This window comes from Schistocerca cancellata, chromosome 2 (assembly GCF_023864275.1).
Source record: "Schistocerca cancellata isolate TAMUIC-IGC-003103 chromosome 2, iqSchCanc2.1, whole genome shotgun sequence".
Lineage (NCBI taxonomy): Eukaryota > Metazoa > Arthropoda > Insecta > Orthoptera > Acrididae > Schistocerca > Schistocerca cancellata.
Window position 1 is genome coordinate 327270988 of NC_064627.1, and position 15625 is coordinate 327286612.

The following is a 15625-nucleotide window of genomic DNA, read 5'->3' on the forward strand; positions in this document are numbered from 1 at the left end:
ACTTGAAATAAAACAACGAGTGAATACGTGTAATAGAGTTTATTTCTTACGAAACTTTTCCAGTTTCGCTACTTATAAACTTTGAAATAGCCTCATTTTTTTTATTTATTACTAAACGTCCAGCGATTGAAAATTTAGTACTGGAAGTGGATATATTTTTCAGGCACCATTACTATTCGTGGAGAGGGGTGATACCCGAGGTAATCTGCGCGCTCGAGGAGGGTAAGTATCTCCAAAATATAATTGTGTAAGTAGTTTGTTGCTAATCAGAAAGCGTTAATTATATCAGATAAAACACTTTCTTGAGAAGGAGGACACAATTATGATTTCTTCTTGACTTTGTTACACCACTAACAAAGATTAAAAATACACTACTGGCCATTAAAATTGCTACACCACGAAGATGACGTGCTACAGACGCGAAATTTAACCGTCAGGAAGAAGATGCTGTGATATGCAAATGATTAGCTTTTCAGAGCATTTACACAAGGTTGGCGCCGGTGGTGACACTTACAACGTGCTGACATGAGGAAAGTTACAAACCGATTTCTCATACACAAACAGCAGTTGACCGGTGTTGCCTGGTGAAACGTTGTTGTGATGCCTCGTGTAATGAGGAGAAATGCGTACCAACACGTTTCCGACTTTGATAAGGTCGGATTGTAGCCTATCGCGATTGCGGTTTATCGTATCGCGACATTGCTGCTCGCGTTGGTCGAGATCTAATGACTCTTAGCAGAATATTGAATCGGTGGGTTCAGGAGGGCAATACGGAACATCGTGCTGGATCCCAATGGTCTCGTATCACTAGCAGTAGAGATGACAGGCATCTTATCCGCATGGCTGTAACGGATCGTGAGGCCACGTCTCGATCCCTGAGTCAACAGACGGAGACGTTTGCAAGACAACAACCATTTGCACGAGGAGTTCGACAACATTTGCAGCAGCTCTGAGACCATGGCTGCGGTTAGCCTTGACGCTCCATCACAGACAGGAGCGCCTGCGATGTGTATTCAACGACGAACGTGGGTGCACGAACGGCAAAAGGTAATTTTTTCGGATGAATCCAGGTTCTGTATACAGCATCATGATCGTCGCATCCGTGTTTGTCGACATCGCGGTGAACGCACATTGGAAGCGTGTATTCGTCATCGCCATACTGGCGTATCACCCGGCGTGGGGTGCCATTGGTTACACGTCTCGGTCACCTCTTGTTCGCATTGACGGCGCTTTGAATAGTGGACGTTACATTTCAGATGTGTTACGACCCGTGGCTCTACCCTTCATTCGATCCCTGCGAAACCCTACATTTCAGCAGGATAATGCACGACCACATGTTGCAGGTCCTGTACGCGCCTTTCTGGATACAGAAAGTGTTCGACTGCTGCCCTGGCCAGCACATTCTCCAGATCTCTCACCAATTGAAAACGTCTGGTCAATGGTGGCCGAGCAACTGGCTCGTCACAATACGCCAGTCACCACTCTTCATGAACTGTGGTATCGTGTTGAATCTGCATGGGCAGCTGTACCTGTACACGCCATCCAACCTCTGTTTGACTCAATGCCCAGGGCTATCAAGGCCGTTATTACGGCCAGAGGTGGTTGTTCTGGGCGCTGATTTCTCAGGATCTATGTACCCAAATTGGGTGAAAATGTAATCACATGTCAGTTCTAGTATAATATATTTGCCCAATGAATACCCGTTTATCATCTGCATTTCATCTTTTCGTAGCAATTTTAATGGCGAGTAGTGGGCGACCACACCTCGGAGAGCCCAATTTTTCTGTCGTTTCGAAGGATATGGAAGTAATATAGAGTGTCGTATGATGTGAGAATTTCAAGAATATCAAGTCAATATCTACTCACTTTGCATCCACGAAATTGTATTTTATTATGAACGTAAAATATTTAAATTACTGATGTGGTTGTGGTTGTTTTGTTGAGGGTTAAACGTCTTTTATATTAACATCGTGTCACTCGTAAAAGCAACCAAGTGAGAAATAATTAATGTAAAACAAAATACAGAAAGAGGAAAGACTTACAAACAGAAAGATAAAAGATCTTCACAGGAGGGATGGTAGGACGGTTGGAACTACCTTGATGAATAAGTTCAAAGTTTTCTCTCTGTAACAGCTAAGAAAACGATCAAAACCAATATGAGTCATTATTATCACACTGACGAAAGAGTCAAAGGGTGAACTGCCCTCTTGTCAGTAATGTTGGTTCTTTCTTCGGAAATGATGCATACAGGTGATCATATGTCAGACTCAGTACAATATGCTTGGCTTTCCTGGCATATCACCGACAAATACACAGACGAATGAACACGACTTGGTTTCGCCTTACAGGCTGGAAGGAGATACGCCTTCGTTGGTTATTTGTTTTCATCGACTGCGCTTTGTAATCAGTCACAGTGAGTGCTCTTCCCAAAGGCCCATGGCTCTGTGCTACATCTGGGAGATTTCTGCGGGTGTGAAAACTTTATTTTGTGCAACGTAAAGCAATGTAGTGGCCTACGTGGCTGCTACATCAACAGTTTTTGTCACGAAAGTCCTACGTAGCCTGGTACGTAGCATACTGTTGCCTTCTTGTACCTGGAGGAATGTGTCCTGAATGTACTGGACTGATTTTCTGCTAAGCTCACGCCTTTTGGGCCAGTTACACTGTATCTACACTGATGAGCCAAAACTTGATGACCAACTGCTTCATAGGTTGTTTGTCCGTCTTTGGAAAGAAATATATCACCGATTCTCTTTATCATGGATCCTACGGCTTGTTGGTAGGTTTATGAACGCATGTGGCACTAGATGTCTACGGACAGGTCATCTAATTCACATAATAACTAACCGATGACTTCTGTACGCTCTGATGGCGCCCGCCAACTACCCGGATCGGTTCCATAGGATTTAAACGAGGCAAATTTGGTCACCGGGACATCAACGTGAGTTCACTATAATGCTTCTCAATCACTGTAGCACGGTTCCAACTCCAAGACATGGACAATTATACTGCTGAAAGATGAAATTCCAGTTACGAAGACATCAAGCATGAAGGGATGCAGGTGGTTCGCAGCTGTCAGCGTGTCTTGGATTAATTTAAAAATTGAAAACTGCAACAATTATTTATTTTTTGCTGCTTAGCACAACTCGTTTCGAGAATTTATTCTCATTTCCAAGTGATACTGTGCATTTGGTCAGTACTACAGGTCCAGTACAAGAGCATGAGAATGTCACCTATAGCACAGTATCACTCCCACCAGGCTGCAACCGTGGCGCGCTTCACGTTTCGAGCCTCCATTCACCTTGATGACGGCGTTTTCAGAGACGACAGCCACCTAGTTTAGCGAAAATGTGATTTACCCGAAGAGCTGAGACGTTTCCATTGATCGACGGTCGAATCCCGATGGTTCCGTGTCCACTACAATCGTAATTGACAATGTCGTTGGGTCGGCATGTGAACACGTAGGAGTGGTCTGCCGCGGATTTGCATGTTCAACAATATACGATGAACGGTGTGCTCAGAAACACTTGTGTGTGAACCATCATTGTGCTCCCTCGGCAGAGATGCCACGGATCACTAGCTATCCTATTTTACAGAGCAGTTCTGTGAAGAGTTGTTTACGTCCATCCACTTAGCGCCTAGGGGTAGTTTCACTGTCCTACCTCTCTCTGTAGACGCTCACGATAGTAGCACGTGACCATTCGACCAGCTTCAGCGTTTTCGAGACACTCGTTCACAAGCTCTACGTAATAACAATTTGCCCTTTCTCATAGTCTCTTACCGGAATGGATTTCCAAATTTGTAGCCCATGTGTTCGCCCCCTCGGTGCCTGCTCCGTTTACATACTTTTGTTGCCGCGTCACATTCCCGCAACGCCACCAGGTGTGAGTAGTGGCTATAATGTTTTGGCTTGTCAGTATGCATGTCCTAAATCTGGAAGAGCCAGCCACACAGTGACTGATCCTCAAGCTTCTTATTCTCTTCCTTTGGCACCATCTTCTAGCAGGGCCACACATAATTGTTTGCAATGCCCGTCGGCGGATGTGGCCGATATCATAAGTGGATCGTTTCTCGAGACAGTCTCCGACGTTTGTAAGCCTTTCGCTCTTTGCACAAGAATTGTGAATAGCAGCGCACTTATGTACCGGATGATGATGGGACGGCCAGATACCTATTCTCATGTGTGGGTCTCCTTTGAACACTGTGGCTGTGACACCCATCTGGTTATTGGCGGACGATGATCTCAAGGAAGAGAGATGGTTTCTTTTACAATACTTTCGAAGTGAACTTGATATATAAAGATACTCTTTAATTCAATGGCGAATTTGGCCACATTCTTGGTTTTATTTGGCTAAGTTCTTCAAGCGGAATAAGAAGGCTGACAAGATGTTTTGCTAATCTGTAACATAGCGGCACAATGATGGGCACGAAAGGGCAAAACATACCTCCTTATTGTGGGGTTTTTGCTCCCCATCAGAAGTAGGGAAAGTCAGTGCCTGTAATTCCCGATTTCTGACTGAATTTATCCATGAACTTCATACTCTTGAAACTTAACAGAGCGTCTATGTACGTTTTTAAGGAAAGAAAAGCATACGTTACAACTTTGAGGCAATTTTGAAAAATCGAATAACACATCTCAGTTTAAATGTTATTACAGTAAAATCATTTTAATTTGAAAGGGAATGAAAAATACTGTATACTTCCTCTTTTACAATGTATTTAATATCTCATATGAAAGCTACTAAAAGGCACATTCTACATTACTTCTTCTCTTTTACAGCCATATGACGCCATCGTTTACAAAAGGAATCCTAACCATTTGTGGAAATTTTATGGGAATTTGAGAGACGGCTCTACAAGAAGACACGGCTGCAAGTTTATTGTTTCAGAAATCGGAAAAACTAGAAAAATTTCAAGAAAATTTCGATAGTAGTAATTACAGAATTACAACATGATATGTAAGAATTGCAAGTATATTTACGACACGCAGTACTATTTCCATATGCTTAAGTGCCTGAAGATCAAAGTCACCAAGTAGCAGTAATAAAACAAGTTCTAAGCTTTCGGGCCTATTATCAACAAATACATCAACCAGCATCAAAAGGATTCAATTGTAATACGTGTGTAAAACGCATAATTAACAAAGAAAGTTGTAATTTTGTTGGGCCACCAGATAGTAATTGATAAAGGCCCCTATTATGCCACCTAGACCTACATCATGGTCCAGCTACAGTGCCTCCATCAGCCGTTCATCGGCCAGCGGTGCCCTCCACCACGGCTGTTCAAGAAGTCAAGGTCGCTGTGGTGGCTGCCGGCCCAGTGGCGCCCACCGCCAGTGTTCCAGCCATACTGCCCGCTGTAAGCTCAGGTGTCGACACTCAACTGGGAGCAGTCATCATAAGTTCGTAATTGGTTAGGGGAGGAAGATAAGACATATATTTTTGGGTTATTGTCAATCCTGGTAACTCTGACCGAAAAAAAATGAATCCACTAATTAAGGATCAGAAGGTACATTGGTGTTAATATACTGCTGACTAAACTGAATCTATTTCAACAAGCTAGTTTTAATTTTCGTCACCTCAGTGTCATTTCTGCAAGGTATTCTTTCTACCACACGCACACCCACAACCACCCAACCGCCCACCCATATATATGTCTACACAATAATATTTTTTTTTTGTGGTGGAACAATTTTAATGATTGTGTAGCAGATATAACAACTACTAGATCTTAGCAGAGAGATATGTACACCGTATGATCAAAAGTATCCGGACACCCCCAGAAACATACGTTTTTCATATTAGGTGCATTGTGCTGCCGGTACTCCGTATGAGCAGTCACTAGACATCGTGAGAGAGCAGAATGGGGCACTCAGCGGACCTCACGGGCTTCGAACGTGGTCAGTAGACTGAGTTGTCGCTTGTGTCATACGTCTGTACGCGAGATTTCCACACTCCTAAACATCCCTAGGTCCATTGTTTCCAATGTGATAGTGAAGCTGAAATGTGGAGGGACACGTACAGCGCAAAAGCGTACAGGCTGACCTCAGTGAGTGACAGAGACCGCCGACAGTTAAAGAGGGTCGTAATGTGTAATAGGCAGACATCTATCCAGACCATCACACAGGAATTCGAAACTGCATCAGGATCCACTGCAAGTAGTATGGCAGTTAAGCGAGAGGTGAGAAAACTTTAATGGTCGAGCGGCTGCTCATAAACCACACATCACGACGGTAAATGCGAAAAGAGGCCTCACTTGGTGTAATCAGCGTAAACATTGGACGATTCAACAGTGGATAAACGTTGTGTGGAGTGACGAATAACGGTACACGATGTGGCGATGGGATGGCAGGGTGTGGGTATGGCGAATGCCCGGTGAACGTCATAAGCCAGCGTGTGCCAACAGTAAAATTCCGAGGCGGTGGTGTTGTGGTGTGGTCGTGTTTTCCATGGGGAAGCTTGCACTCCTTGTTGTTTTGCGTGACACTATCACAGCACAGGCCTACACTGATGTTTTAAGCAACTCCTTACTTCCCACTGTTGAAGAGCAATTCGGGGATGGCGATTGCACCTTTCAACACGATCAAGCACCTGTTGATAACTCACGGCCTGTGGCGAAGTGGTTACACGACAATAACATCCTTGTAATGGTCTGGCCTGCACAGAGTCCTGATCGGAATCCTATAGAATACCTCAGGGATGATTTGGAACGCCGACTTCGTGCCAGGCGTCACCAACCGAAAATTTGGAAATTTGTGGTAAGTTCCTATGGGACCAAACTGCTCAGCTCATCGGTCCCTAGGCTTACACACTACTTGATCTAACTCAAACTGACTTACGCTAAGGACAACACACACACCGATGCCCACGGGAAGACTCGAACCTCGGACGGGGGAAGCCGCCCAAATCGTGGCAAGACGTGTGGCTCACCGACCGAGATCTATACCTCTTCTCAGTGCAGCACCCCCAGAAGGATAGGCTGCCATTTCCCAAGAAGCCTTCCAGCACCTGATTGAACGTGTGCCTGTGAGAGTGGAAGCTGTCATCATGACCAAGGGTGGGCGATCACCATACTGAATACCATCAATATTGGTGGAGGGCGCCACGAACTTCTAAGCCATTTTCAGCCAGGTGTCTGGATACTTTTGATCACATAGTGTACTTCTAGTTTTCGTGGTTATCACATAGATAATAATTAGTACGTACGGTTTCTTCTTTAATAGGAATCACTATTTACTCCAAACTGAAGTGGATGTATTACGAACAGCACAGATTTTTACCACAAACTTTGTTAACGTGTTGTGACGTCCTCTGGTCCTTTGCCTGTTTTCTACACTATGAGATAGCGTTGGAAGTCTCGACTCCTGTCGGTATAGTTTGCCCCCAACCAGCAAGCTCGTAGGAGTGAGCTCACGAACTTGTCTGGGCCGAAAGTCTTCCCTTAAGGGATATACATTGCTAACAAGTGCAGCCTGTTGACACTTCTCGCCCAAACTGCTTCGCTCTAGTCTATTAAAAAGGGCATAACTTTCCGCTACCAAACATGTTTCCCATCAGCCTCACTGCCAAGCTGTATGTACAACAGTGAGCTTCTTTGTGATACCATCTTGTGCAACATTGTGAAGAGTTTGATAAGATGGAAGGGCAGACAAAATTTCCAGTTTTTCTCTGCCGGCTGCCTGTAAAGTTCGATTACTCTCACTGTAATAGGAGGGACTCTTCGTCTAACGCAAAAAATCCTTAATCGATCATGGTGGTAATGATAAGTCGACTTGGTACCGTGCAGGTGAATAGAACAATGCAATACTTGACAGTAGGGACTTCTGTTTTGAGAAGAAAGAGGTCTATCATATTCGATTCTGTACACTTATAAACGTTAGTGTTATGACGTTCATTCTGCTAGTAATCTGTTCACCTTTTTTTAATTTGCTAAAGATGACTTACTCATTTTGTTAAACGCGTCTAAATAATTACAACAGAAAACACATCGATCCAGTAAAAGAAAAAACTAGAACTTTACAAAAAATGGAAGAAATTTTCTAAGAAAGGTATTACAGTTGACTCGTAGTGTATCTGTTTCTTGAACTGAAGTCGAGTACATGTCTTCAATTCAATCATAGTGTGTGTGTTTTTCAAACTGAAGTCGAACAGATATCTGCAGTTCATGATTCACTTTTACTGCTGCCACAGGAAGCAAGACTAGATGAAGAGAGAACCATCGATCTTCACTCTGGTGTTCCTTTCGTTCTGAAACCTGACACGTTTTATTGTTTCATCTTCAAGACCATAAAAATTTTACGTTACTGTGGTTTTACTTTGTCAGGCTGTTTACTGTTTTTCCTTATAATTAACCGCAATAACATGGCGCCAGTAGCGCGATATTCACCAATTTGCGAAGGTGTTGGCGTATATGGGGTGCGTTTTGACCATCGGATTCATTTTCCACACACAAGCTTGAGATAAAGCCATTCTGTTCGATGTTGCGTTAAAGCAGGGGGAGTTGTGTCGGTAGTTATAGAGGTTTATTTTATGCTGTAAAGTCAGAGACTAGGATTGCATCCAGATCGAAGTTAGTTTCGACGCCTCACTGTATATGACCAACTACTCTTGTTTCGATTTGGCACTGTTCACGTGCACTATGACAGTTAAAACGATGATTTACAGTGTCAGTGCATTTCACACGTGGCATTAGCTGAATCGAATTTAGCCTCTGGTTCGGTGCGATGGACTGTTGTATGTGACATGACCTCTTTTTCGCTACAGGTGTGTGGCCATATAATAATAACAGTTACGCACAGAAATTACAGACTCTGCCACGTTTTTTGCTTTCACTGCACACTTTGAGTTTATAATTGGTGACGGGATTATCTTCCATACGTTGATAGTGGATACATGTAATAGGTATAATTGTTAGAATTCTTTAATACTTGCCTAGTGACGATGGTCAGCATATCGGTTTTTGGAAATTAGATGTCACTCCACTACATACTTTGCACGGCTTGCACAGAAGACGGACTACAGAAACTACAAACCATTTAGTCGTTATTTGCCATACTTGTTTGACGTGAACTCGTGATTGAATAAACACTCCTGGAAATGGAAAAAAGAACACATTGACACCGGTGTGTCAGACCCACCATACTTGCTCCGGACACTGCGGGAGGGCTGTACAAGCAATGATCACACGCACGTCACAGCGGACACACCAGGAACCGCGGTGTTGGCCGTCGAATGGCGCTAGCTGCGCAGCATTTGTGCACCGCCGCCGTCAGTGTCAGCCAGTTTGCCGTGGCATACGGAGCTCCATCGCAGTCTTTAACACTGGTAGCATGCCGCGACAGCGTGGACGTGAACCGTATGTGCAGTTGACGGACTTTGAGCGAGGGCGTATAGTGGGCATGCGGGAGGCCGGGTGGACGTACCGCCGAATAGCTCAACACGTGGGGCGTGAGGTCTCCACAGTACATCGATGTTGTCGCCAGTGGTCGGCGGAAGGTGCACGTGCCCGTCGACCTGGGACCGGACCGCAGAGACGCACGGATGCACGCCAAGACCGTAGGATCCTACGCAGTGCCGTAGGGGACCGCACCGCCACTTCCCAGCAAATTAGGGACACTGTTGCTCCTGGGGTATCGGCGAGGACCATTCGCAACCGTCTCCATGAAGCTGGGCTACGGTCCCGCACACCGTTAGGCCGTCTTCCGCTCACGCCCCAACATCGTGCAGCCCGCCTTCAGTGGTGTCGCGACAGGCGTGAAAGGAGGGACGAGTGGAGACGTGTCGTCTTCAGCGATGAGAGTCGCTTCTGCCTTGGTGCCAATGATGGTCGTATGCGTGTTTGGCGCCGTGCAGGTGAGCGCCACAATCAGGACTGCATACTACCGAGGCTCACAGGGCCAACACCCGGCATCATGGTGTGGGGAGCGATCTCCCAAACTGGCCGTACACCACTGGTGATCGTCGAGGGGACACTGAATAGTGCACGGTACATCCAAACCGTCATCGAACCCATCGTTCTACCATTCCAAGACCGGCAAGGGAACTTGCTGTTCCAACAGGACAATGCACGTCCGCATGTATCCCGTGCCACCCAACGTGCTCTAGAAGGTGTAAGTCAACTACCCTGGCCAGCAAGATCTCCGGATCTGTCCCCCATTGAGCATGTTTGGGACTGGATGAAGCGTCGTCTCACGCGGTCTGCACGTCCAGCACGAACGCTGGTCCAACTGAGGCGCCAGGTGGAAATGGCATGGCAAGCCGTTCCACAGGACTACATCCAGCATCTCTACGATCGTCTCCATGGGAGAATAGCAGCCTGCATTGCTGCGAAAGGTGGATATACACTGTACTGTTGCCTGTGTCTATGTTCCTGTGGTTCTGTCAGTGTGATCATGTGATGTATCTGACCCCAGGAATGTGTCAATAAAGTTTCCCCTTCCTGGGACAATGAATTCACGGTGTTCTTATTTCAATTTCCAGGAGTGTAGTTAGTAAAGTATCCATCGACAGCCAGTCACGATTTTGAATTCGCTAAGAGGTTTAAAATCGTTTCTCTGGACATGTATAGCTTATCGACATGGTGAATCACTTGTAGCTGAAGTGGGTGTATGCAATATGGTTCTGGTGCAACTTCAATACAGAGAATTTCGAGATGAGTATGGGAAGCTATTTCCATATGCGAATGTGTAGTGGAAGACGGATGCTGAGATACATTGTTTATTACTAATTACTTCACCCATCACCGATTTTAATCATGTCGTGCGATGCAACTGTCGCAGTGTGAGAACTTGATGGGGTGCAAGTATTCCACCACATTCTACAGCTCTTTTTGTTTTCAAGCAGCTCGATACGGCCATCCATCTAGAAATGGAGTCCGAATCTTACCATCGGTTGCGGTGATGTTGACAACTTGTGTTGTTATTCCTCAAATTATTCCAGTAAGTTTCATACGTATGTTCAAGTGAAAATGAAACCAAATATTTTCTGTAAATACGTTCCAGTTTTTCTATGTAACATTAACGTAAACCATTTATACGTTAAGAGACACTTTTTTCCAGCAGTAGAAGAGGTATCTACGGAAATTTTTCTAGCACAGTTATTATAAAAGAGAATGAAAAAGCCGATGTTCCTCGGTTTCTTGATGCGTGATTCGTTTTTACTGTTCGGCTATACCACTCACTAGGGGTCAACCAAACGCGTTTGAAGCAATTACCTTAGATAACAACAAAATTTCGAAAATGAAATGTGCTAGCAGGACTGCGCGGTGTAAGTAATTAATGTTCACAATTCACAGTACTTTTAATATGAACCAACTCTTATCTACACTGAATCAACATGAAGATGGCAGGAAAACTTTGAAATAAAAGAAAACCGGAGTAGCGTTCCACATTCATCGACTGTAAAGTCCGGAAAGATCTCGGTAATAGTTCAAAATTCACTAGCGTATGTTTTAAAGTTATACATTGGCCACACACTTAAAACCAAAAGCTCAAACTGCTCACAAATAAAAGCGGGAACGTTGTAGCGTCTTACCACGTTCGCCGTCCGCCCCCGGTAGCTGAGTGGTCAGCGCTACAGAATGTCGATCCTAAGGACCAGGGTTCGATTCCTTGCTGGGTCGGAGATTTTCTCCGCTCAGGACTGGGTGTTGTGTTGTCCTAATCATCATCATTTCATCCCCATCGGCGCGCAAGTCGCCGAAGTGGCGCCAAATCGAAAGACTTGCACCCGACGAACTGTCTACCCGTCGGGAGGCCCTAGTCACACGACATTTACATTTACCACGTTCGCCTACTGCGAACTATTCTGAGTTCACACGCAGGTTAATCCGCCGAAGTATTCCTAAATATTCGTTGCCAACACAAGCTTAAAACACAAGTCGCCGATTCCATACTTACAGTTTCCCGGACGCTGCCGAAACGTGACCCAATCACCACTCATACTTACATGTTCATTGCGCCGACTCTGAGAAACTAATAGCCTACCACGCAAGGACCAAATGAGCACGAGGTACACGTCCGGCGACTGTTTAAACACTCGCACTAATGTTAGTCAACTTCGCATCCATTTCTTTCCCAATAAATACTTAAAACTACTTGCGTAATTCTATAATGTGTATGGCGCATCACTTAACACGTAAATTTATTCAGCTTTTCATTGCTGCCCTTTATTTTCTGCTAAGTCTACTAGCTTGTCAAACATTTTGCATTGTGTGCTGGTAAACGATATCTTAAGCTCCTTTGTTACGAATAAATAAAAAACTATAACTAAACGCGTTTACATAGTTTGACATGCTTCCTCTACTTTAATTATATTATTAATCATTTTGCTGAAACTGCACGTTTTCATAAATGTAATGGATATTCCAGAGCGTAGTTTAAAATACATGTGGTTCATAAAATGTAGTGGCAACACTGTTGTAATTCATACAAGAATTGTTGACATATGTTCATACCCTCAAAATGATTTACCCAAGCAACAACACACACAACAGCGAAACTGTTTTTCATTGTCACAATGTTTCAATTCGACTGTCTCCTGTCATATCAATCCAAGAAGTTAATTAACATAGGCATACAACCACACTAGACTACACTTTCCAACGTAATTCCTACCATTCTTTCATCAAACTATATCTAGGCCCTGTATACAAGTCGCTATATACGAGGACATTAGTATACCCAAATCTAGTTGCATGATTTACCCAAGCAACGACACACACAACAGCGAAACTGTTTTTCATTGTCACAATGTTTCAATTCGACCTCAAACCTGTAAAACAAAGAACTCCAAATATTACGTACATCAGTCATTCGTAGAAAAAAATCTTCCACTGTCATCTTCATGTAGGAACATTCATAGTCTCTCACATATGTGACCTGGAAATACATTACTGGCTGGGCCAATTACCATGTAGGCTACTTAATTCTTCGTTCGTAACACTCCTTATTTCATCTTTATTTCTGAAAAACCCACAGTTTTTTAAAGAATGGAATTCTCTTGTACGAAAGAACTTCACGTATGTGATTGCTTTGCAAATGGGTTAATGTACTAAATACTAGACGTTAAGCCTGTTTAACCTTAGAGGCTGAAGACGCACAATCCTAATAATGTTGGTCTTATTGGTTTCCAAAGGCTAATTAGAAAATCGGAACCGGAACTGGTAAACTGAAAAGGTGATAATACTTTTGTAACCTCATGTGACACAGTGCTCATTTGTACTGCATTAGGAAGCTGAAGTATTCGAAAGTAATAAGAACATCTCCGTTGCAAACGATTAAATGCTATCAACGTTCAGAAACATTAACGAAAGAAAAAATGGTTCAAATGGCTCTGAGCATTATGGAACTTGACATCTGAGGTCATCGGTCCACTAGAACTTAGAACTACTTAAACCTAACTATCCTAAGAACATCACACACATCCATGCCCGAGGGAGGATTCGAACCTGCGACCGTAGCAGTCACGCGGTTCCGGACTGAAGCGCCTAGAACCGCTCGGCCACCACGGCCGGCATTTTAACGAAAATGGCTTTACAAGCAGTTAGTTACGTAAATCCTTTGAGTATATGATAATTTAAAATATAATTGCAATAAACAATTTTCCTTTCGTTATTCTGTAGGGGTGTAAAACAGAAAAAGTTTCGTAAATGTGTGAATCTATGTGCTAAGTTTGTTGGAAATCGCTAAATGTTCTCGTTCTCAAATACTGGATGAATGAAGTCTGGGTTTCTGAGCGCCATCAGTTACGGTACCTAGAGACAAACGGAGTTTCTACATGTAATACGTGCATTAGTGTGTCAAACTTTTAACATATAATTATATACCTTAATGAGTAGAATTTAACAAAATTTTACATTTTTAAATTCCAACAATGACTACACGAAATATTTGAAATCAAATCTCTGTTTTTCCTGGACGGCGTTAGATGGGCTACCAGCAACTGGATATGGGGACAGTCGTAGGTTCGCGGATAGGCGTGTCGTAATACAAATTTTTCTGGAAAAATTTGTAGTAAGTTCTATGATGGGACCAAACGGTTATCTTCGGTCACTAGGCTTACACACTACTTACCCTAACTTAAACTAACTTACACTAAGGACAACACACACCCCCATGCCCGAGGGAGGACTCGATCCTCCAACAGGGGGATCTGCGCGAACCGTGGCAAGATGTCCAGACTGGGCGGCTACCCCGCGCGGGCCGTAGTACAGATTCTCACAGTTCTCACACTACTAATGAATCTCAAAATTTCTGCTTTCGATCGACTTTAACTGATTGACATCAATGTTCAGTCTTCGACATAAAACCTGGCCGACAGCTGGTGCCCGGCAAACGGTCGCGGCAGAGTATAAGTCAGCTGCGATCGCGACATTGGGCAAATAACGTGGCCACGCTGATAATTCTCTACGTTCTGCTGTCTGCAAATACTGGCTAAACTGAAATTTCCGACAGTACCCCGTAAGGTAGAAGTAAACAGCTCGTTGTATGAACGCAACTTCCAGTAGTCGAAAGCGTTCGTTGCTTATACAAGGCTTGTCCACAAAGTAAGTTCCGATCGGTCGCTAAATGGAAACCACAGTGAAAACCCGATGAAATTTTCCACAGATGTGCTGGGTAGTGTCTCTAGTATGACCGTCGATCGCATCAAGACGCTCTTTTCAGTTAAGAGCTCACTGTGAGCGAGTAAAGGTGCCTAGAACAACGATGTCTCCAGCTAACAAGGGAACCTCCCTATCGCACCCCCCTCAGATTTAGTTATAAGTTGGCACAGTGGATAGGCATTGAAAAACTATACACAGATCAATTGAGAAAACAGGAAGAACTGTGTGCCCGACCGAGACTCGAACTCGGGACTTTTGCCTTTCGCGGGCAAGTGTTCTACATTCTGAGCTACCGAAGCACGACTCACGCCCGGCCCTCACAGCTTTACTTCTGCCAGTATCTCGACTCCTACCTTCCAAACTTTACAGAAGCTCTCCTGTGAACCTTGCAGAACTAGCACTCCTGAAAGAAAGGATACTGCGGAGACATGGCTTAGCCACAGCCTGGGGTATGTTTACAGAATGAGATTTTCACTCTGCAGCGGAGTGTGCGCTGATATGAAACTTCCTGGAAGATTAAAACTGGGTGCCCGACCGAGACTCGAACTCGGGACCTTTGCCTTTCGCGGGCAAGTGCTCTACATTCTGAGCTACCGAAGCATGACTCACGCCCGGCCCTCACAGCTTTACTTCTGCCAGTATCTCGTCTCCTACCTTCCAAACTTTACAGAAGCTCTCCTGCGAACCTTGCAGAACCATCACTCCTGAAAGAAAGGATACTGTGGAGACATGGCTTAGCCACAGCCTGGGGGATGTTTCCAGAATGAGATTTTCACTCTGCAGCGGAGTGTGCGCTGATATGAAACTTCCTGGCAGATTAAAACTGTGTGCACACTCCGGACGCGCGCTAAGTTATCCTTGCTTCAGGATATGTTGAACTCTGCTTCCATCAATATAGCCCTTCTCCAGGAAGTGTACGTCGACGACTTCCCAGGCATGTACGGTTACGATGCTTGCGTCTCTCCAGCTTCCCCAACAGGCAGCGGTGTCGCTGTACTTCTTCGGGAAGGGATAGTGGCGGACG